The sequence below is a fragment of the Schistocerca serialis genome, chromosome 11, assembly GCF_023864345.2.
Source record: "Schistocerca serialis cubense isolate TAMUIC-IGC-003099 chromosome 11, iqSchSeri2.2, whole genome shotgun sequence".
Classification (NCBI taxonomy): domain Eukaryota; kingdom Metazoa; phylum Arthropoda; class Insecta; order Orthoptera; family Acrididae; genus Schistocerca; species Schistocerca serialis.
The window spans coordinates 66781215-66805690 of NC_064648.1; the positions used below are offsets into that span (position 1 = coordinate 66781215).

The 24476-nt window shown below is 41.6% G+C and overlaps 1 protein-coding gene across 2 annotated transcripts in view; it reads left to right on the forward strand.

Moving 5' to 3' along the window:
• LOC126426671 (zinc finger CCCH domain-containing protein 10-like) overlaps window positions 1–24476 on the forward strand; it is a 173916-nt gene that overhangs the window by 148322 nt on the left and 1118 nt on the right. The gene's annotated exons all lie outside the window — the stretch shown is intronic.

Here is a 24476-nt window from a genome sequence, read left to right on the forward strand (position 1 = left end):
GGGTGATAGCAAAGCAGAAACAATGAAAAGAATACAGAACATACATGCATAACAGTAGAAAAAAAAATGTTCTTCATTTTTTCCAGCTTAATAGATTTATCACATATTCTGAAAACTGGTCAATGTGCTCAGTATGGCAGCAATACAGGCCTGACAGTGACGGGACATGCTGTGAATGATGGCATCAACGCCCATTCTTCTGCAGAGCTGCTCACAAGTCTTTGGTCGGTGGATGCTGACGCGATAAAACCTGTGTACCTAGTGCATCCCAGACATGCTCTATGGAATTCAAATCGAGGCAGTGAGCAGGCCACGCCGTGCATACAAATTCTTCCGTTTACAAGAAAACATCAAGTACTTGTGCTCTATGAGGTAGAGTATTATTGTCTGGGCACACGGCACCTCGCAACGCCCCTTATGAGGTCCCAAGATCTTGTCACAACACCTGACTGCAGTTAAACCTTGCCACTTCAACGGTACAGTTTCGTGAAGTGGCCGAGTGGTCAACATTATCCCAGCTCACATCATTACTGATTCTCCTCGATACAGTTCTCTTTCCAGAATTTTTGGGTCCCGAAATTGTGTGCCACATTCCCTCCAGATGTGAATCCATCAAGAATCACTCTCCAGACCAAAAGTGGAACGCATCTGCGAAAAGAACATCGGCATACCGTTCGACCGTCCAGGTGGCATGTTGATGGCTCCACTACAGACGTTCCATTCTGTGAAGATGCACGAAAGGTACACATACAGCAGTCTCCAATAATAAAGGCCATTCTGATGAAGCTTCCTGCACACCATTTGCCCCCTTACAACATGTTCAGTGGATGCTGACAAGTCAGATGCCAATTGTCATACTAAGACAGTACTGTCATGTCCTTATAGTCAAATAATGGTCTTCTCTTTCTGATGTCACACGTGTTCAGCTCTGCCCTGGTCTTTGGCATATAGTTCTGGTCTATATAAATTGTTGCCCCATCCGGAAAACAGCAGAACAATTCACGTTAAGCCATCCGGCCACATCAGTCTGCGACTGTCCTGCTTCCGTTCTTGCTACGGCACTCTACTGCAGAGAGGCTGGTAGGCGTCTTCTATGTGCCATACTGCACCGTCTGTCACTCTGTACGTAGCGATTGTGGATGTGGGTCTACCCAGCAAATACTACCCTGTTTGATAGGTATCCTGATGTCATCATTGATACGGTTATCTGTCGAATCGGAATGCCATCTTTTGTGCAGAACACGAGTGTATGGACGTCTGTTGACAGTTTGTATCATTATATCGTGAATTAGACACGGGACGGGGAAATAGCAGTTTGTTGCTTTAATTTTGGACACCAGTGTATGTGCTCTCTTCCGGACCCATATTTAGTAAGCCTGTGGTTTCGTATCGAACAGATGCTATGTATTTTACTAAGTGGAAATAAAACAGTGTCAGTGCAGTTGGTAATAGACTGTAAAAAACCACCCCGGTTCGTGAACACGATTTGCGATAATGATCATCTGCATCCGTGCCGCGCTTGGTACAATGTTGTCTCGCCAAACATTCAATGTACTCTGGCGTGTACGCCGTGGATGTGTCAAGTGACAGTCACAACTTACATGATGAACAGAGTGAAAATGTGGTTCAGCCTCAAATTACTAGCGTATCTTGTGTGTTGACAATGACAACTTGCAACAATAATTACTCTACAGGTCCTACAATAGGAACAAAACATCAGCGCTCCATATAGGCTTGAGTACAGTGAACTCACTGTATAGAAAACTTCGTGCAACAAATCGCACCTCAACCAATCACAACATCACCAATGCAGGTGCAGTGTTACGTGGCTTTATGCTTAATTATTGACTTACTATTTTATTTGTCCCCCCCATGAACCATGGACCTTGCCGTTGGTGGGGAGGCTTGCGTGCCTCAGCGATACAGATAGCCGTACCGTAGGTGCAACCACAACGGAGGGATATCTGTTGAGAGGCCAGACAAACGTGTGGTTCCTGAAGAGGGGCAGCAGCCTTTTCAGTAGTTGCAAGGGCAACAGTCTGGATGATTGACTGATCTGGCCTTGTAACAATAACCAAAACGGCCTTGCTGTGCTGGTACTGCGAACGGCTGAAAGCAAGGGGAAACTACAGCCGTAATTTTTCCTGAGGGCATGCAGCTTTACTGTATGATTACATGATGATGGCGTCCTCTTGGGTAAAATATTCCGGAGGTAAAATAGTCCCCCATTCGGATCTCTGGGCGGGGACTACTCAAGAGGATGTCGTTATCAGGAGAAAGAAAACTGGCGTTCTACGGATCGGAGCGTGGAATGTCAGATCCCTTAATCAGGCAGGTAGGTTAGAAAATTTAAAAAGGGAAATGGATAGGTTGAAGTTAGATATAGTGGGAATTAGTGAAGTTCGGTGGCAGGAGGAACAAGACTTCTGGTCAGGTGACTACAGGGTTATAAACACAAAATCAAATAGGGGTAATGCAGGAGTAGGTTTAATAATGAATAGGAAAATAGGAATGCGGGTAAGCTACTACAAACAGCATAGTGAACGCATTATTGTGGCCAAGATAGATACGAAGCCCATGCCTACTACAGTAGTACAAGTTTATATGCCAACTAGCTCTGCAGATGACGAAGAAATTGAAGAAATGTGTGATGAAATAAAAGAAATTATTCAGATTGTGAAGGGAGACGAAAATTTAATAGTCATGGGTGACTGGAATTCGAGTGTAGGAAAAGGGAGAGAAGGAAACATAGTAGGTGAATATGGATTGGGGGACAGAAATGAAAGAGGAAGCCGCCTGGTAGAATTTTGCACAGAGCACAACATAATCATAACTAACACTTGGTTTAAGAATCATGAAAGAAGGTTGTATACATGGAAGAACCCTGGAGATACTAAAAGGTATCAGATAGATTATATAATGGTAAGACAGAGATTTAGGAACCAGGTTTTAAATTGTAAGACATTTCCAGAGGCAGATGTGGACTCTGACCACAATCTATTGGTTATGACCTGTAGATTAAAACTGAAGAAACTGCAAAAAGGTGGGAATTTAAGGAGATGGGACCTGGATAAACTAAAAGAACCAGAGGTTGTACAGAGATTCAGGGAGAGCATAAGGGAGCAATTGACAGGAATGGGGGAAATAAATACAGTAGAAGAAGAACGGGTAGCTTTGAGGGATGAAGTAGTGAAGGCAGCAGAGGATCAAGTAGGTAAAAAGACGAGGGCTAGTAGAAATCCTTGGGTAACAGAAGAAATATTGAATTTAATTGATGAAAGGAGAAAATATAAAAATGCAGTAAGTGAAACAGGCAAAAAGGAATACAAACGTCTCAAAAATGAGATCGACAGGAAGTGCAAAATGGCTAAGCAGGGATGGCTAGAGGACAAATGTAAGGATGTAGAGGCCTATCTCACTAGAGGTAAGATAGATACCGCCTACAGGAAAATTAAAGAGCCCTTTGGAGATAAGAGTACGACTTGTATGAATATCAAGAGATCAGATGGAAACCCAGTTCTAAGCAAAGAAGGGAAAGCAGAAAGGTGGAAGGAGTATATAGAGGGTCTATACAAGGGCGATGTACTTGAGGACAATATTATGGAAATGGAAGAGGATGTAGATGAAGATGAAATGGGAGATACGATACTGCGTGAAGAGTTTGACAGAGCACTGAAAGACCTGAGTCGAAACAAGGCCCCCGGAGTAGACAATATTCCATTGGAACTACTGACGGCCGTGGGAGAGCCAGTCCTGACAAAACTCTACCATCTGGTGAGCAAGATGTATGAAACAGGCGAAATACCCTCAGACTTCAAGAAGAATATAATAATTCCAATCCCAAAGAAAGCAGGTGTTGACAGATGTGAAAATTACCGAACTATCAGCTTAATAAGTCACAGCTGCAAAATACTAACACGAATTCTTTACAGACGAATGGAAAAACTAGTAGAAGCCAACCTCGGGGAAGATCAGTTTGGATTCCATAGAAACACTGGAACACGTGAGGCAATACTGACCTTACGACTTATCTTAGAAGAAAGATTAAGGAAAGGCAAACCTACGTTTCTAGCATTTGTAGACTTAGAGAAAGCTTTTGACAATGTTGACTGGAATACTCTCTTTCAAATTCTAAAGGTGGCAGGGGTAAAATACAGGGAGCGAAAGGCTATTTACAATTTGTACAGAAACCAGATGGCAGTTATAAGAGTCGAGGGACATGAAAGGGAAGCAGTGGTTGGGAAGGGAGTAAGACAGGGTTGTAGCCTCTCCCCGATGTTGTTCAATCTGTATATTGAGCAAGTAGTAAACGAAACAAAAGAAAAATTCGGAGTAGGTATTAAAATTCGTGGAGAAGAAATAAAAACTTTGAGGTTCGCCGATGACATTGTAATTCTGTCAGAGACAGCAAAGGACTTGGAAGAGCAGTTGAATGGAATGGATAGTGTCTTGAAAGGAGGATATAAGATGAACATCAACAAAAGCAAAACGAGGATAATGGAATGTAGTCTAATTAAGTAGGGTGATGCTGAGGGAATTAGATTAGGAAATGAGGCACTTAAAGTAGTAAAGGAGTTTTGCTATTTGGGGAGCAAAATAACTGATGATGGTCGAAGTAGAGAGGATATAAAATGTAGGCTGGCAATGGCAAGGAAAGCGTTTCTGAAGAAGAGAAATTTGTTAACATCCCGTATTGATTTAAGTGTCAGGAAGTCATTTCTAAAAGTATTCGTATGGAGTGTAGCCATGTATGGAAGTGAAACATGGACGATAAATAGTTTGGACAAGAAGAGAATAGAAGCTTTCAAAATGTGGTGCTACAGAAGAATGCTGAAGATTAGATGGGTAGATCACATAACTAATGAGGAAGTATTGAATAGGATTGGGGAGAAGAGAAGTTTGTGGCGCAACTTGACCAGAAGAAGGGATCGGTTGGTAGGACATGTTCTGAGGCATCAAGGGATCACCAATTTAATATTGGAGGGCAGCGTGGAGGGTAAAAATCGTAGAGGGAGACCAAGAGATGAATACACTAAGCAGATTCAGAAGGATGTAGGTTGCAGTAGGTACTGGGAGATGAAGAAGCTTGCACAGGATAGAGTAGCATGGAGAGCTGCATCAAACCAGTCTCAGGACTGAAGACCACAACAACAACAATTTTATTTGTTGATTTGTTTTCACCACGTAATGCCCGTGGTTTACGTCCTTCTTTGTTGCTGACCAATGTATCACTTTTCGTTCTGACGCCGCAACTCTTCCTTTCCTATATCTTTACTACTTTTTACCTATATAAATGATGAACTATTGGTTTTGCTGTTTAACAACTTTTTAATAACTGTGGAAGTATTACAGGCATCAGTGTCATGTGTCACCCGCTTACACGTTTTACACGAACCTTTTGAGACTCGATCGATCTGTTTACAAAGAGAAAGCAGAATATCTCTTCCTTTGACGTTGTCCGACAACGACCTAGGAAGCTCGACACCCTCACGGCCCGGGCTCTTCCACGGCTCGCGGTAGTTTGCAGCATTCGTTTTATTCCTCGCGCACTTGCTGCTACGTCGAACTTTTGTGGTGATCGTCGGGCAACGTCTTCTACATTATCTGCTACGTAAATAAACTTTCTTCCCACAGTATTTCTGAAAACCCAAAAACAAACTTCAAGAACATAATAATAATAACTGTTCTTACAATTATTTGTATAAGTCCTGGTCAATTTAAGGACAGGCCTAAGCCCTGTGACACCACACACCCCCACTGTAGACCAGACTTATGCGAATTATTCTCGTTTTGTACATTTTATTTGACAAAACATTCACATAAACTTTAAATGTTCCTTTGTATTTTAATCCTCCTTATTTAATTAATATTTCATCACTATTCTTGGTATTCTTAATATAAATTCACTTCATTCTTTTTACTTTAATATTTAATTTATATCCATCGATATACCTTATTTCATTATATCAATAGCAATGACAAATTATAGTGAATAGATGACAAAGTTTCCTGAAGGGATTCTCATTTATTCTTCAGTATTTACTGAATTTTTGGTATTTGCTTAGTACAAATTTTCACATACATATATATCTAAATAATTACCCCCATATTAACTATATAAGTGTCTGTGTATGTATGTAGTGTGTCTGTGTGAGAATGTTTGTATTGTGTAACACAAATGTGTGTAACTCCTGCTGCTCCCCGAAGCTCCTTGTGATAACAAGGTTATAGTCTGGAAGACACGGGAAAAAAAGAAGGGTTTCTGTGACAGAAACATATGAATATGGAAAGTGGAGGGATAGGCTGGTACTCGTACAGAGAAGTAAGAAAGGAAAAAGGAGAATCAGGGTATTAGGACCGAAGAAGGGAAGAAAATAGACCCCAAAGATGGATACCCTTCCCACCCCCCACCCCAGGACCCCATCTGCTAAAATACTTCACTGAGGTGCCGGAGGGAGAAGAATGGACGGCGTTCCCTACAGAGCGGCATTGCCCCAGCGTCACCATCGCAGATCCCGACAATTGGTACTAATACCCCTCTGCGGAAAGCTTATGAAGGGTGAGCAACAAAGGGTGAGTGTATGTGTGTGTGTGTGTAAATTTAATTATACCAAACAATCACCCCTAGAAAGTAATATAAACCCAACCACATCTTGTCAATACGAAAAACAATGATGGGTTCTTCCCCCATCACCCACACACACACACTTTGTCAACTGACCCCCTTGCCCCCTTACAATGGCAACTACCACTAGCGCCGACCTCAAAGGCATAATTTTACCAGTCAGTTGTGGCGATTATCCTGAAATTTCAAGTTTCCACGGACACGCCTCAGACAGCATTCCACATGAAGACAGAACAACAGCAAAGGGCAAACAATCACAGCGCCATGTTGCCGCTGCCAGCACAGTCGCCATATGGGGGACAGCACACCAACTACATACTACTCACGTAACGTGCACACAAGCTGTCAGCACACCACATCCCCTTGTCGAACCGACCGTTAAGCTCCCGCTGTTCAGTGCAGGTGGTGCAATGTTACGGTTTTCTACTGCTGAATGCTTTTCTGCACACAGAGACATTACGGACGATTCAGAAAAATTCGTCGCTCTCCTTTGTCACTTCACTTAGCGTATCAAACTAGTGAGTAATGTCATCCTGTCACCACCACCCTCCAATAAGTAAGAGATAGCAGAGTGAGCAATTCTGAGAAGACGCACAAAGCTACTGGAACAACAAAAACATGCAGCACTGTAGGAAGCAGGCACCGATGGTGGCACTCCGTCCCAGCTGAGGTGCCGTCTCCAGCACTCTACTGACACAGAGGTCACAAGTGATCGCACATTGTGAACTGTCTAGCTCACGAAGTTGCCGACTGTGGTCCAGGCAGCACTGATAGTGCACTAGCGGCAACGGATGGAAGACAAACTCACACTGGCTGACAATATATGCCCCCACATAAGGACAATTGCCGACCAGCCGAAGCACACCGTGACAACGTGCCACACTGTTAACATCAGTTCACCACAACCTGCTAGACCACAACGTCTGAACCACCTCGGCACTATCGACGTTCAGCCGTCACGACGAACAACCGTGTACAAATCGGATAACGCTGATGTCGTGTGCTGGTACCATTGAACATTCAGCGATAAGCCATAAAAATGCCAATCTCTGTGACAGCACCAAACGCTGCTGGCGGCCAGGAATAGGCGCGCTCTTCTGCCGTGCTACAACTATACTACTGACCATTAAAATTGCTACACCACGAAGATGACGTGCTACAGACACAAAATTTAACCGACAGGAAGAAGATGCTGTGAGATGCAAATGATTAGCTTTTCAGAGCATTCACACAAGGTTGGCGCCGGTGGCGACACCTACAACGTGCTGACGTGAGGAAAGTTTCCAACCGATTTCTCATACACAAATAGCAGTTGACTGGCGTTTCGTGGTGAAACGTTGTTGTGATGCCTCGTGTAAGGAGGAGAAATGCATACCATCACATTTCCAACTTTGATAAAGGTCAGATTGTAGCCTATCGCGATTGCGGTTTATCGTATTGCGACATTGTTGCTCGCGTTGGTCGAGATCCGATGACTGTTAGTAGAATATGGAATTGGTGGGTTCAGGAGGATAATACGGAACGCCGTGCTGGATCCCAACGGCCTCGTATCAGTAGCAGTCGAGATGCCAGGCATATTATCCACACAGCTGTAAGGTATCGTGCAGCCACGTCTCGATCCCTGAGTCAACAGATGTGGACGTTTGCAACACAAGAACCTTCTGCACGAACAGTTCGACAATGTTTGCAGCAGCACGGACTATCAGCTCAGAAACCGTGGCTGCGGTTACCCTTCACGCTGCATCACAGACAGCAGCACCTGCGATGGTGTACTCGACGACGGACCTGGGTGCACGAATGGCAAAACGTCATTTTTTCGGATGAATCCTGGTTCTGTTTACAGCATCATGATGTTCGCATCCGTGTTTGGTGACATGACGGTGAACGCATATTGGAAGCGTGTATTCGTCATTGCCATACTGATGTATCACCCGGCGTGATGGTATGGGGTGCCACTGGTTACACGTCTTGGTCACCTCTTGTTTGCATAGACGGCACTTTGAACAGTGGACATTACATTTCAGATGTGTTATGACCCGTGGCTCTACCGTTCATTCGATCCCTGTGAAACCCTACATTTCAGCAGGATAATGCACAACCGCAAGGTCCTGTACGGGCGTTTCTCGATACAGAAAATTTTCGACTGCTGCCCTGACCAGCACATTCTCCATATCTCTCACGAATTGAAAACGTCTGGTCTATGGTAGCCGAGCAACTGGCTTGTCACAATACACCAGTCACTACTCTTGATGAACTGTGGTATTATGCTGAAGCTGCATGGGCAGCTGCACCTGTACACGCCATCCGAGCTCCGTTTGACTCAATGCTCAGGCATATCAAGGCCGTTATTACGGCCAGAGGTGGTTGTTCCGGGTACTGATTTCGCAGGATGTATGCACCCAAATTGCGTGAAATTGTAATCACATGTTGGTTCTAGTATAATATATTTGTCCAATGAGTACCCGTTTATCATCTGCATCTCTTCTTGGTGTAGCAATTTTAATGGCCAGTAGAGTAGTTCTCGGGGTGGAATTCTTGCGACACTTCAAACTGTCCCTTGACTTGCAGCGGTCTGCATTGTACCACCACAACACACACACTGTCATTGGTGCCACACCTGCCGATACTATTACATCAGGATGTACCGCCAATGATCCACTGCTCCATTCCCCACATCAGTGCCGCCTAATGCGACAGACCGTCACTGCACTGGACAAGCTGGCAACAAGCCAGTTACTGCTCCAGGATGCTCACAAAGAAAACCACTCGATGCACCTCAGACATAACGGGGGTTCGACACAGCCCACACTGTAACTGATGCACACGCCGATCTTTGGGATCGACAGCCTCCTCGCGGGCTGTGTCAGAACCACGGCTACAGCCGACCTGTGCAGACAAGTCGACACAGGTACGTACACTGTGCTCGGCCTCGACTACCTCTCCGGCCTTTGCCAGCGTCCCTCCTGTGGTGTATTCGCGTGCCGTACGGAACAGAATGGTCCGTAGAATTAGTTCTACTGTGGTACGAGACGAGGTATGCAGACTAGATTGTCAGAAACTTGACACTGAAAAAGGAGCAGTAAATCAAATGGTGTCGTGTCGTGTGCTTCACCGATCTGACAGTCCAAGGATCTTGCAAATAAAAGTGGTTCCAAAGAAAGACAGGCTGGTTCGTGTGTGCAGTGATTATCGTACATCGAACACTTGAACTTTGCACGATTCCTACCCGTAACCGAACATCCGAGACTTTGCCCGTCAATTAGCAGGAACTACTGTGTTATCCGTCATTGACTGCGAGAAAGCATACCACCCCGTTTGGTTTTCTCAAGTTGACGGTAATGTCACACAGACTCAAAAACGCTGTGCAGACAGGACTGTTCCTTCGACGGTGAGCTTTTTGACATCCCCAACTACTATGTCTTCGTAGATGATATTTCAGTGTTCTCCAAAGACAGTGAAGCACATGACAGACACCTTAAATGAGTTCTCAGTGCCATAGACAAAATGGGGGTCAAAATCAACAGGGACGAGCTACAGCTTCACCAGAAACAAGAAACATTTTTAGAATACATCTTCCCTGCCTCAGAAACACGTCCGTCGGGCAACTGGTTAGCACTTGTACGAAATCTTCCAAAATCTTCCGTGAGCTCCAGCCGTATCTCAGCATCCGGAGAAACGTGCCACAGGCAGCAGATCCACTGAGGTAGCAGTAAGGGCAGCACTCCAACAATCATTGATGAGCAAGTGCAACTGCTCCAGTATTCTCAAAACCCAAACACAGTATCCCACATTTGACCGAGAACTTTTAGCAAGCCATCTGCTATATCTATGAAGATAATAACGGGCGAGCGATTGTGATGTACACAGACCGTATACTGGTCACGGACACAATTCGACATCCGTCGACACAAGTTACTCCGAGACAATTTAGATTCTTGCACTATATTCTCAGTTTACTGCAGACATCTGCTACTTACAGGTACCAGATAACATTGTGGTGGACTGCATTTCGTGGATCGATAGTGTATTGTTTCAACCGGACTATCTCCTAATGGCACAGGAACAATTGCTATATTCACTGATTACAGCACTCACTTCTGACCCGGCGATCAGTTTGGTGACTGAACAGTGCCACTACCAAAGACTACCGAGACCTTTTCGCAATAGCATTTGGGGGGAAGCACAGTGTAATAGTAGCTCGCTAAGTAAGCTACACTATTAATATTTGTGGAAGTGTGTTAGGAGTGGATGACTTTAAACAAACAGCTATTTCTTACTGGTCTTTAAACGTATTGCCAAGTACTGCCTACTGATATCCGTAACACTAGCAACTTTCGGGAATACTGACCCTACCGATACCACTCATCTGATTTGAACCCCAGTGTCATCAAAATGAAGATAAACCACTTTTTGCTATACAGTCTGCGTAAAATATGTGCCCTAACAAGAATAAAATTTTGCATGACATCACATTCGGTGGGTTTGTCAACTCGTAACCAAACTGACGCATTTTAATCTAGTGTAGGCTATGCTGCCTATCAGAATTCACAATCCAGATCTCATCTCCCTATCTAACCCACACACTGGCTAATTTCAGTTCTCTACTCTACCTACTTCCATGCAGGTAAGATCTCACACCCCAAAATATCATAACATTGTGGATGAAATCGGATAACTGGTGTCCCTTGTGAAATGAACTGCTATGTAAATAGATTTTTGCCTTATTCTTCAAACAGCATAAAGACAAAATGTTTTTCAATTTTCTGGGATTACATTAAACAGAGACCCGTGAATATGCTTGTTAGCACAGTACAAAACCTTTGTGATATAGGGCAAGGAAGTGGGTTCAAGGAGAAAGGGATGAGGTATGGTTTGTGGTGAAGCAAAGGAGAGCTTTCACTCGTAAATGCCGTAATAAATACTTGGGAGGACGGGACTATGCTAAATAATAACACACTCCAAATAGAAGGGAAAAACTATTTTGAATGTTGATCAAACAAGAAACCAACAAAGCTAGTGGACCCGCTGAAATTGAACCCTCAGCAAACAGTAGACATAAATGGCTGCACTTTCAAATCACTGGCCACCAAATTCAATCATTATTTCCTTACAATGGCTGCAAATACTCCATCCAGTAATAAACAATGGGATACAGAAGTATTACATTTACTTGGTATTACACTAATTGCATCACTAACAGATGTTACCAACTATACAACCCCTAAGGGAGTAAAAAATTCATCAGGTCACTAAAAAGTAACAATTCTGCTGGTTATGATGGTGTTCTAGCAGGATATTAAAATCTTGTTTGAACTTGACAGAATTACCCTTAAGCTAAATTTGTGATCAACCAGTGGCTGTGCTAACATTTTCCATTTGTGTCCTTGTACTTTCTCACTACCACCATTATTTTATGCTATTGTGGATCTTATTGTATTTGTGAGAAATATTACCCCTTTCAGAGTTGTATACATATTACCAGGTTATTTCACAGCCAGTCAAATTGTCTTGCTAGCCTTTCATTAATGTGAGGCAATAAGACATATGCAAAATATGTGTTATTAAACTTTCTAGTTGAGTACGATACAACCACACTATGTTCTTCAGTAAGAAGTTTTTCCTACTAATGTCGTTGTAGCATAATAAAAATGGCACCATAGCGTTTACATTTTTTCCATCTGAGAGAAAAGTGTGAATAAAACAAGATTAATTTCATTGGCTACGTTATTAACAACCATGATTAAAAATGACTGTAGATAAAGAGCTACAGTCTTCATTTCTATACAATTGCTTACGGAAATGAGAAGTTAATATAAAATAGCATGGGCTTTAGTCACAAGATTTTTTTTAAATTTGTATACGAAGTTTCAGCTATTTTCTATATAGAAACTGTACTTATAACAGTGACGTTACCTGAAAGCACACCTTGCTTAAAGTGCAACTCTAGTTTGCAACAAATAAAGATAAATTCATTCCTTGCAACTTTTTCCAAATTTATCAACTAAAACTAAAGTACCTGAGCCCTTAAAGTAAAACTGTGCCAGGTTATATTTCTAATAGTCACATATGCTGTGGGAAGTGCTTTACACTGGAGATAATTTTGTTGGAAAGATGAGATATAAAGAGACACTTTCAAAACTAATATTTTTATTGAATTCCTTTAAACATATTTAGCCATAAGTTATTTGTGGTTGCCTTTCCACTCCATTCTAAAATCTATTTGAGTTCCACAGATGAAACTACACCATGTATTTTGTCCTTTCCTTGCAACTGTTGCACTGGCAACAATCTCTTCAACGTCAACCGTATGCCAGCCAGAAAACTGTCTATGTGGTCGTCTAGGACTTGGTTAGAAACAATGTCATGCATTGGAGTTTGTGAGGCAGATTCTGCAGCTGGCTTCCTTTTCACACCTCTCTGTCTGAAATGCGACCCCTGGTGGACCGTCGGGGGTGAACATGATGGTTCGCTTTCTACAGTTAATGTCTCAACCTGCCATACAAGTCTTCCTCTTCACAATAATCTACACAAATAGTAACATTTGTTACTGTTTCCCTTTCTTGTAACTATGGATGTAGGAAGGCCATAATTTCTTCATATTTCCACAGTTTCCTCTATACTGTAGCTTGGCCACTCTTTATTTTTTTATTTATGCCGTTTCTATACTGATCCCTGAAGGAAATCCATTGCCGCTTACATTCAGGCCCTGAAATCAAATTATGTACTCCATTCTTTATCTAGTGGGTGGTATGTGCATTAGCATATTTTAAGACAGAAGACAGAATACTCTAAATTAAGAACATATAAATTCACAAATTAATTATAAATACAACAGTGGTAAAACATTGGTAATGGGATAGACAAATGGCCACTGCCATCTGACAGTTTCAGACACATCTTCCAGAGTACTACGACATTTGTGAAAGTTAGTATCATCATCACTTGTTACAAAAAAAATTCATAAAAGATATAGTGTTCACTAGTGATACTTGCTCTCACCACTTGTGCAGATGAACTGGGTGTATCTCCTACAAACTTCTATGTTTTTTGTAACATATGAATGGTATTTAAATTAACAACGTTGTGTATGGATGAGTCAGTTTCTGTAACAACTTATTCATCAATTATTCATATGCAAATACAGACAGAATACCAGTATGCCTTCTGCACATTTGAAGAAAATGCTTAAAAACTATTTTACTGGAACCCAAAATTAAGAATAATACAATAAATCTCATATATGTAAATTATGTGGTGTATTTATGGAAATAGCAAGATCTGCACTGATTCTCTAAATCTCAACGATCATCCGTGTTCTTCCCTATAATATACATTGACTTTTTTTAGTGTATTTGGTGAATATATATTGCTTATTCTAACATGATCTTTTTTCCTGTACAATTCAATATTATCAACAAAATTAACATTTCTAGGGGCTTGCTCCCTCCCAGAAACATGGACATTGCCATCAGTGGGGAGGCTTGCATGCCTCACCCGTACAGATAGCCGCATCGTAGGTGCGACCACAACAGAGGAGTATCTGTTGAGTGGCCAGACGAATGTGTGGTTCCTGAAGAGGGGCAGCAGCCTTTTCAGTAGTTGCAGGGGCAACAGTCTGGATGATTGACTGATCTGGCCTTGTAACATTAACCAAAATGGCCTTCCTGTGCTGGTCTGCGAATGACTGAAAGCAAGGGGAAATAACAGCCGTAAAATTGTCCTGAGGGCATGCAGCTTTACTGTATGGTTAAATGATGATGGCGTCCTCTTGGGTAAAATGTTCCAGAGGTAAAATAGTCCCCCATTCTGATCTCTGGGCGGGGACTACTCAGGAGGACGTTGTTCTCAGGAGAAAGAAAACTGGCGTTCTACGGGTCAGAGCATGGAATGTCAGATCCCTTAATTGGGCAGGTAGGTTAGAAAATTTAAACAGGGAAATGGATAGGTTAAAGTTAGATATAGTTGGAATTACTCAAGGTTGCAGGCAGGAATTTCATTGGCAGGAGGAACGAGACTTCTGGTCAGGTGAATACAGGGTTATAAATACAAAATCAAATAGGGGTAATGCAGGAGTAGGTTTAATAATCAATTTAAAAAAAATAGGAATGCGGCTAAGCTACTACAAACAGCATAGTGATTGCATTATTGTAGCCAAGATAGATACGAACCCCACGCCTATGACAGTAGCACAAGTCTATATGCCAACTAGCTCTGCAGACGATGAAGAGATTGAAGAGATGTATGATGTGATAAAAGAAATTATTCAGATAGTGAAGGGAGACAAAAATTTAATAGTTATGGGGGAATGGAATTCGATAGTAGGAAAAGGAAGTGAAGGAAAAGTAGTTGGTGAATATGGATGGGGGTAGGTAATTTACCACCTGGTAAAATTTTGCACAGAGCGTAACTTGGTCATAGCTCACACTTGGTTTAAGAATCATCAAAGAAGGTTGCATATGTGGAACAGGCGTGGAGACACTGGAAGGTTTCACATAGATTATGTAACTGTAAGACAGATATTTAGGAACTAGGTTTTAAATTGTAAGATATTTCCAGGGGCGGATGTGGACTCTGACCACAATTTATTGGACATGAACTGTAGACTTAACCGAAGAAACTGCAAAAGGGTAGGAATTTAAGAAGATGAGACCTGGATAAGTGGAAAGAACCAGGAGTGATAGAAAGTTTCAGGGAGTGCATTAGGGAATGATTGACAACAACAGGGGAAAGACATATAGTAGAATAAGTATGGGTAGTTTTGGGAGATGAAAAAGTGAAGGCAGCAGAGGATCAAGTAGGTAAAAAGACAAGAATATAAAAATGCAGTGAATGAAGCAGGTGCAAAAGGAGTACAAACATCTCAAAAATGAGATCCACAGGAAGTGCAAAATGGCTAAGCATGGATGGCTAGAGGACAAATGTAAGGAGGTAGAGACAAATATCAGTAGGGATAAGATAGATGCTGCCTACAGGAAAATTAAAGAGACCTTTGGAGACACCACCTGTATGAATACCAAGAGCTCAGATGGAAAACCAGTACTAAGCAAAGATGGGAAAGCAGAAAGGTGGAAGGAGTATACAGAGGGTCTGTACAAGGGAAATGGAATAGGACGTAGATGAAGATGAGATGGGAGATATGATACTGCGTGAAGAATTTGATAGAACACTGAAACACCTAAGTCAAAAAAAATGCCCCAGGAGTAGACAACATTCCATCAGAACTACTAATAGTCTTAGGAGAGCCATCGCTGACAAAACTCTACCATCTGGTGAGCATGGTGTATGAGGTAGGCGAAATACCCTCAGAGCCGTTTGAACACTGTTGACATATTAATAAGCAGATGCTAGGGTTGCAGATTCGATGCTACAAACCGAAATGGAACAAAATGTAAATCATATTTTAGGTCTGTTTCCGTTCGATATCATGCAAGTTTACACGATCTCACAATTTTGTACCATTCTCAACTGCAAAGCATTCACTTCATTATCTCCAGTTTTATTACCGTACTGTATCACGGCTATGTTCACATTGGTAGCCCACCTGTCTACCTTCAGAGATAGCCTGTATCCTTCACAAGCCACACATCAGTGTTTGCGTTAGTAACATCGCTCATGCTGGGAGCCGCATATCGCTGTTCAAAGACACTGTTGTTCTGCCCGCATTTGTTGGAGGGTATTTCCCAGGAACCAGTTTCCCTTTACCCGATGCGAGCCCACAATTAGCAGGATGGAGTTTCCAACGTCATATATTGCTTACTGAGAGCTGATGTCATCCAATCCCAAAGAAAGCAGGTGTTGACAGGTGTGAAAATTACTGAACTATCTGTTTAATGAGTCATGGCTGCAAAAATACTACTGTGAATTCTTTACAGATGAATGGAAAAACTGGTAGAAGCTGACTTCTGGGAAGATCAGTCTGGATTCCTTAGAAATGTTGCAACACATGAGGCAATACTGACCCTATGACTTATCATAGAAGATAGATTAAGAAAAGGCAAACCTACGTTTTCTAGTATTTGTAGACTTAGAGAAAGCTTTTGACAATCTTGACTGTAATACTCTCTTTCAAATTCTGAAGGTGGCAGGGGTAAAATACAGGGAGCGAAAGGCTATTTACAATTTGTACAGAAACCAGAAGGCAGTTATAAGAGTCGAGGGACATGAAAGGGAAGCAGTGGTTGAGAAGGGAGTGAGATAGGGTTGCAGCCTATCCCCGATGTTATTCAGTCTGTATATTGAGCAAGAAGTAAAGGAAACTAAAGAAAAATTCGGAGTAGGAATTAAAATCCACAGAGAAGAAATAAAAACTTTTGAGGTTTGCCGATGACATTGTAATTCTGTCAGAGACAGCAAAGGACCTGGAAGAGCAGCTGAACGGAATGGACAGTGTTTTGAAAGCAGGGTATAAGATGAACATCAACAAAAGCAAACGAGGATAATAGAATGTAGTGAATTAACTCAGGTGGTGCTGAGGGAATTAGATTAGGAAATGAAATGCTTAAAGTAGTAAATGAGTTTTGCTATTTGGGGAGCAAAATAACTGATGATGGTCGAAGTAGAGAGGATATAAAATGTAGACTGGCAATGGCAAGGAAATCATTTCTGAGGAAGAGAAATTTGTTAACATCAAATATAGATTTAAGTGTCAGGAAGTATTTTCTGAAAGTATTTGTGTGGAGTGTAGCCACGTACGGAAGTGAAATGTGGACGATAAATAGTTTAGACAAGAAGAGAATAGAAGCTTTCGAAATGTGGTGCTACAGAAGAATGCTGAAGATTAGACAGGTAGATCACATAACTACTGAGGAGGTATTGACTAAAATGGGGAAGAAGAGTAATTTGTGGCACAACTTGACTAGAAGAATGGATCAGTTGGTAGGGCATATTCTGAGGCATAAAGGGATCACCAATTTAGTATTGGAGGGCAGCGCGGAGGGTAAAAATTGTAGAGGGAGACCAAGAGATGGATACACTAAACAGATTGAGAAGGATATAGGTTGCAGTAGGTACTGGGATAGAGTAGCATGGAGAGCTGCATCAAACCAGTCTCTTGACTGAAGACCACAACAACAACAACAACAACAACAACAACATCCTTTCAAAGTTGAGTATACGTGGATCTTCGACATACTGGAACATACACATGTGCGTGAACATCCAAATACGGAACTATATGTAGGGCCTTGTCCGAATCTCTTTGTTGGAAATCAAAGAGCTGGTCCTGTATCTGCTTCGGAGCACACTCATCAAACCATTTAGCAATTGTGGGGTGTCCTGCATTATTTCTGCATTACTCCCTCGCTTATGTACGACACACCTTCCTTAGGTGGGAGAGTAAATTTGCAGAATATTGTAGTGAAGTACTTAATGGCAGGATACTGCAGATCCTTTAAGATCTGGGAAAAGTTCCCTTTCAAAGAAGAACAGACACCCACACGTGGAACAAATAAGGTCTCGGTATCTGACTGTATTACTGATGCGAGTAAGCAAGATCCCGTCTCCGAGTGCACCTCGAATAACTGAAAATGATAATTCTGGGTGGCATACCTAAACGTCCTCATCCTCACTGTGAGAACAGACAGAGGGGCTACTGCCTTCCAGTAGTAGAGACCCCACCCCGACAGCGACCGGTGTCGGTGTCATCGGTGCTGCTAGTAAACGTCGAGGTGTCGGCACCGCTGACTGTCGAGGTCCGACTGTGGCAGACACGACCACTACAGGTCTAGCTGCTGGCACTGCTGCTCGTTGTGGTGGTGCTGATGACGGGGACGGTAGCTTCGACTCGTCGAGCATTTCTGAAACGGCACACAATGACAGTCTGTATGTATCAGAAAAAAATTTACATGCACACACAGTCAAGCAGCTCTATAATTACCTGAAAAATTTATACTCATACACAGAGAAGCTTATTTAGCAATCCCACTTTGTCTGACCGAGTCACGGCTGCATCCCCCTGTCGAGTCTCTCCTCCGTGTCTCTCATTATTATCGTTACTCGGATCTGTGGGTTGCTTCGTCAGTGGTGTTTGCGAGATCCCCTCACTTCTAAACAGATACTGTTACTACTCAGCTTAGTCGCGAGTCCGTACAGGGTGGTATATGTGATCTACAGTATAACCGGTGAGCATTTCCAACTGGAATTTGCGAGTGTAAGTCGGACCTTCCTCGATCCGCCTCGGTGGGTCGTGTCGTCGGATTTCCTCCTACCTGTGCGCGGTGCAGCTCTCGTAAATGTCGTCCCGTGCAGATTCTTCATTGGCGCATTGGATTTCTGTCAGTGGAAGCCAATTGTCTGAAATTGCTGTCGATCAACTTTGGGGTATCTACTTACTCGAAATTAACATTCGGACTGCCGCAATATCACTTTTATTCCTATTAGATCAACAATGAAACACCCTTGTCATAAGCTACTCGTAACCGAGAGCACATCTACCATTGAACAAGACAGGAAGAGCTCTTAACGTTGACTGCCGACTTTGGCGCGCAGTCTGTATCTCTTACTAGTTTCGTCACAGTTCGTGGATTTCCGATCGAGTTCTTACTTACTGTGATATGCATTTGTTAATGAATGGGTGTGAATTTTAATTACGCAAAATTATGATAAATAGTTTTAAACATCCAGAGGCTCCTCCTAGTATTCATGTTCTCATAAATGACTTTAATTATTAAATATAAACAAACAAAATCGGTGACCTTGGCGCCAAGATAGCGGTACTTCCCGTCACGTATATTTCCCAGGCTGACACTCGTTGCTACGGTCCAGCGCCGAGCCCCACCCCACTACGTGCAACATATGGCCGCTTTGTCACCTAGCCAGCCAGCGTGGGAAATGCTCTCTGACTCGTGGGTGGCTACGGACTACAGCACTTCCTAACTATCGTGAATACATCAATAGGCGACAATAATTTATTAAAACTCGTAAAAATGTCTTCCTCACGTAAGAGGCACCTTACATGTTGCATGTAGGAGTAATACAGGGGGGAAGGGGGACAACTCGAGGATATTGAGCATTTCTATGAAACAACAATATGACAGCTCACAGGTATCAGAAGATAATTCTTGACACACTCACACACCATAAAAGTTTACTGAACGAGGTGGCATCGTGGTTAGCAGACTGAACTCCCATTTGGAAGGATGACAGTTCAAACCCGTGTCTGGCCATCCCGATTTAGGTTTCCTGTGATTTCCCTAAATCACTTCAGGCAAATGCCAGGACGGTTCCTCTGAAAGGGCATGGCCGACTTCTCTCCCCACCCTTCTTCCCTCACTGTTCGGTCCCCCCCCCCCCCCCCCCCCAAAAACAACTGACCGTAAACTCATTGACAACATCACACCGTGATGTGTGAGGTCATCCACATGAGTGCGAAAAGGAACTCGTTAAACCTCAGTTACATGATAAATCAGCCTAATCTAAAAGCTGTAAATTCAACTAAATATCTAGGTATTACAATTACGAACAACTTAAATTGGAAAGAACACATAGAAAATGTTGTGGGGAAGGCATACCAAAGGCTGCGTTTTATTGGCAGGACACTTAGAAAATGTAACAGATCTACTAAGGAGACTGCTTACCCTACACTTGTCCGTCTTCTTTTAGAATACTGCTGCGTGGTGTGAAATCCTTACCAGACAGGACTGATGGAGTACATCGAAAAAGTTCAAACAAAGGCAGCACATTTTGTATTATTGCGAAATATGGGAGAGAGTGTCACAGAAATGATATGGGATTTGTGCTGGAAATCATTAAAAGAAAGGCATTTCTCGTTGCGATGGAATCTTCTCACGAAATTCCAATCACGGACTTTCTCCTCCAAATGCGAAAATATTTTGTTGATGCCGACCTACATATGGCAGAACAATCACCACGATAAAAAAAGGGAAATCAGAGCTCGTACGGAGAGATATAGGTGTTCATTCTTTCCGCTCGCTATACTAGATTGGTATAATAGAGAATTGTGGAGGTGGTTCGATGAACCCTCTGCCAGGAACTTAAATGTGATTTGCAGAGTATCCATGTAGATGTAGATGTAGATGATGGAGTACCCAAAAATGGTCTAGGACTTGGAACATTAAATCGTGTCAGCCTTAAACTGGCATCATAAACCAGCTCCAAAACAAAAGGGTGACAATCTGTAAGTATTGAAATAACAGACAGACACAAATAGGTACATATACAGAAAAGGAACTTACGTTTAAGATTTTCATCCCCGTCCCCCAACACACTGCACTAAGGCATTAAGAGGTTTGTCGAGGCACTGTCCTCATCAAAAACGGTTTGAAATAAGAGCACTGGCTGCTAATTCTGGTGCTGCTCCTGCTGCTGGCGGTGCTGTTGTTGCCGGCTGACCTCTTTACGATAATGACGAGTTCTACTACTAGAGACAGAAACACAGACGACCCTGAGAACTGCTAGAAGTGGACTGAGACAAAGGTACACCTGCTGAGCCATCTCATACAGTCTCGGTATATTGGTGTTTTAAGTACTCGCGCCGTAAGGAGGTGCGAATTATGTGAATTATTTCAAGGTGTTTGGCTGGTGGATACCTTCACGAGCAGCAATTCGTGTGTCTAACTGTGCACCTCCACAGTCTCTCACTACGATTACCGCCATTACAGTCTAAATTCATTGATGTGCTCTGTTATAAAGAATGGAGTATAATGTAATCGTAAGTAACGTCACCGTATTTCCGTAGTTTGCAGGCTGTGGTGCATCCGGGTATCATTTTTAAGGATGAAGCAATTTAGGAAAGAAAGAAACTGCCTTCCATTCCAGAAGATAGATTGTTAAAACATTTGCACAAATACATATTGTTGTATGACATAAATGCAATACATCCATCCAGAATCACAGACAGAAAAAGACAGATGGTTGAAGAGTGAAAAATTTGATACCGGCTTAAGGAAACATTAGATTACAGATATATGTTCATCTTTCTTTTTGTAGATATCTCTTTTTGGTGCAGGCATGTTTATATTGCACGTTTGCCCCACATATTTTTCCAGTACTTATTAAATGACGTATGCTTTGTGGCTAAACCAAAATGAGGTCTATGACAACTGCCCTCTACCATATATTGCCGTAGTCTGTGATTACTTGGTGACAGTATACAGTAGTGGTGCATTTTACAAACATGCATAACATAAATTTCACACAGAAGTATCACTTAAACTACTTTGGCGTGGCTGGGGATCAAATTCCTTTATTTGTGACCAAGTTTATATCTTATTTATCCACTGCACGTCAGCTTTATTTCTATTAAAATTAATTTACATGAAATTTACAAAACTTTAAAGGTTCAGTTTCTGAGTGATCATGACTTGACAAAGGGCACATTTGAAGTAGAGTCTTTTGCTCCATTATTGAGGTGTAACCGCCACCAATAGTTTAGGCAGCCACATCTCCAGTGGTGTTCATTGCACACGTGCCTTGCATTACCATTGGGACAACTGTGGAGAACAGTTCAGCCTCCTGTATACAACATTGTAGACAGGTACGAATTGCACATCATTATAGTGCCCAGAGGGTAGCTGCATAGCTTAAGTGCGTGTGGATGTGTGTTTGGTTAAAAAGTGCGATGCCATGATGGAGAACCCTAATGTTCTGACCGTGGTTATATAGACTGTGCTGTCTATCCTACTTCGAGGGGTGGAGGATCGTGCATTTATATCAGAGAAGGAACACAGTTCAAATCGAGACATGACCTCACTGCCGTAGGTGAAGACAAACACTTTGAAATATCAGTTATTGAATTAACAGGGCTTGATATTGCCAAGAAATTAATCTTTTGTATGTGTCTAGATCTCCCAGTGGTAGTGTGGACACTTTTTCAATAAATTAACAGAGGTTCTACATAAAGTTTCAAGTGCAAAGGTCAACATAATTCTGTGTGGGGACATTAACATCAACACTAATATCATAAATGAATCCAGCAGCACCCTTATAAATATCCTTCAAAGTTTTGGCATGTCCCTCTTGGTCAATAGTGCAACTAAGTTTACTACAATGACTGTATCAATAATTGACCATGCGGCCACAGATATGGACAGGGAAAATTTTGATGTAGCTGTAAAAGATCTGGGACTATCAGACCACCTCTGTCAAATAACAACAGTAAAATCAGGCATCGAATTAGTGCCTAAACTACAAGCCTACAAATGACATCCACCAGAAATCAAGATAAAAGATTTTTCAAAAAACTAGCAGAACAAAGCTGGGATGAAGTGTATAAGGAAACCAATGTGAATACGAAATTCTCTAAATTCTCCACATCATTTAAATTGAACTGCATGTCTGTACTACCATCTCACAAAAACAGATGGATAACAGCAAGTATTAAGAAGTCCTCCCAAACACTTAAATACCTCAGTTCCATGAGAAAGAGTTGCAGTTATCCAGAATTCTTAAATTTCTGTCATAGATACAGAAAGATCTATAGGAAGGTGCTGATTGCTGCAAAAAAGTCACTTAATGACAAAATAATATATAATGCAGAGAATAAAAGCAAAGTGGTCTGGGATGTTATAAAGAAGGAAATGGGGAGAGGCAAACAAACACAGAATAACATACTCTAAGGGAGAGGGATAAGGTAGTAAATGATCCACAACATTGGCAAACTATGCAAATGAGCATTTTTCAAGTATTACAGAGACGTTACAGCAAAAATTCACCAAAACAAATACAACACTGGTAAATAACATTGCACTAAATGCAGAGAGAATGAAGTCAATAAAACTGTTAAAAACCTAAAAAATATTAGTCAGCAGGCTTAGATGAAGTACGAATGTATATACTGAAACAAGGTATAGAGACTATACAAGGCCCCTTAACAAATATAATAAATGAATCCTTCACATCAGGGACATTTCCAGAGCAGTTAAAACAGGCAAGAGTTGTACCTTTGCTTAAGAAAGGTAATGCAGAAGACAGAAAATTACTGGCCCATTTCCCTGCTGTCACCATTCTCAAAAATAATAGAAGCAATTATGAAAGATTAATGAATTACCTGAATAAATACAACCTTTTAAGCAAATCACAGTTTGGTATCCGAAGTGACAAAATACAGAGTCAGCCATAGTAGAATTCACAATTTTCTAACTGCAGAAAAGAGCCATAAGAATAATAACCAAAAATAGTAGTCAAGCTCATTGTAAAGATCTGTTCAAAACACAGGGGATTTTAACTACTCCATGTGAATACATTTACCAATCAGTTTTACACATCAAAAATAACATTGGTAATTACTGCACAAACAGCTCTGTCCATGACCATGGAACAGAGCTAGCCTCAACTTACATTTACCAAGAAAAAATAAACATAAAACTCTAAACACCATTTTCTACCAAGGAATAAAACTGCACAATAAATTAGCAAAAGAGATTAAAGAAATTGCAAAAAATACACTTATTTAAAAAGGCAGCTGAAAAGTACCTGTTATGCAATACATTTTATACATTGAAGGATTACTTAGATAAAACAGAGTTGGGGTTTGGTAAAAAAATGTTATTCAAATAAATAGTAATAATAAAGATTATAAAACATCAAACATTCCACATAACACCTTCACACTATGTTTTTTCCTTCTTTTTTTCCTTTTCTAGAAAATGGGAAGTTGCGGTAAATGGCCCAGAGATCACCAGTGTGTGTTTGTGTGTGTGTGTGTGTGTGTGTGTGTGTGTGTGCGTGTAGTGAGTGAAGTGTTATGAAACAATGTGTGTATAGTGTGTGCAGTGACTGATAGTGAGATATGAGTGAACTGTGTGGCATTACACTATTTAATAAGTTATTTGTAAAAAAGTATTGTATACCAGGAGAAAAACTAATCATAATCTCTAACTAGAAGGCTGTAAAT